The sequence below is a fragment of the Suricata suricatta genome, chromosome 1 (assembly GCF_006229205.1).
Source record: "Suricata suricatta isolate VVHF042 chromosome 1, meerkat_22Aug2017_6uvM2_HiC, whole genome shotgun sequence".
NCBI lineage: Eukaryota > Metazoa > Chordata > Mammalia > Carnivora > Herpestidae > Suricata > Suricata suricatta.
Window position 1 is genome coordinate 135,101,264 of NC_043700.1, and position 1,320 is coordinate 135,102,583.

Here is a 1,320-nt window from a genome sequence, read left to right on the forward strand (position 1 = left end):
TTTAATGTTTATTCATTTCTGAGGGGCGGGGGACGAAGCGGCAGCGAGAGAGGAGGACAGAGGATCTGAAGCAGGCTCTGCGCTGACAGCAGCAAGCCCTACCCAAGGCTCAAACCCATGAACCTGAAGATCACGACCAGAGCCAAAGTCAGATCCTCAATTGACGGAGCCACCCAGGTGCCCCACCTGTGTTTGGCTTCTTTAATATAATGGTTCTGAGATTCATCTGCTGACATCATGAGTTCATTCCTTTTGACTGCTGAGAAGTCTACTGTATGGATATACCACAGTGTATCCATTTTCTTGTTGATGGACACAGGGTTGTCTCCAGCTGTTGGCAATTATTAATAAAGTTGCTATGAACATTCTGTACAAGTCTTTTTGTGGACATTTGTTTTCATCTATCTTGGGTAAATAGCTAGGCATGGAAATGTTGGGTCACAGGGTTGGGATATGTTTAACTTACAATAAACCTAAGTTCTTAACCCCTATCCTCCCTTACAATGGCACTAGCTTATTAACATCTGATTTCTCCTCTTATATGACAAGTGCCCAGAGGGCAAAGAACCCATCTCCATTTCCTGGGCTGCCTCCCACACAGTAAATGTTTGCTGAACAAATGAAAGACCATTGTTATACTCCTGTTCCTTCTTTGGGCGTTACTATAGCATAAGAAAACATGCTTGGCATGCATGGAGAAATATGACAAGCTGATGGGTATGAAGGGGAGGCACTGCTCATTGAAGCCAAGAGAAAAACCGCCCAGCCAGGAGACACTTGCCGTCCCCATTTTCCTTTTGAGGTGACCTTTCCTAGAAAGTGAACCCTTCCCAGTGATCCTTCAGGGAGAAAGTGTGGTCGCTGCTCCTGATCGAGTGACATTACAGAAAGGGAGGAAGGTGCCACTGCAATTGAGGTCACACAGTGGTTAGAATTACAGGATACTTCTGTCAAGCCAGAGAGGAGAGGAAGCAGCAACCCATGAAATCCTGACCTTCTGAAAGAAACCAGCAAACCGGCAGCCCTGCTGGCCCAGGGGAACAGAAGTTCCGACAGAAGTTACAGGAATACTTGGGTCTGGACAAAAGCGCTACACAAGAATACATTTTGAGGAGTAAGGTAAAATGCAATGTTGATGTAAAGATGTCATCGGATTTAACATACAAAACAGGATATAGAAAAGCAAGCTGGATACAAAGTGAAGAGAGGTCCATCCTTGAGAATTTTATGACACATGTACCCTTCCCCCACCTTTGAGGCAGAACTTTTTAATTCCTGTGAATCCATTCATTCATTTACTTTAAACCACACAACTTCTGT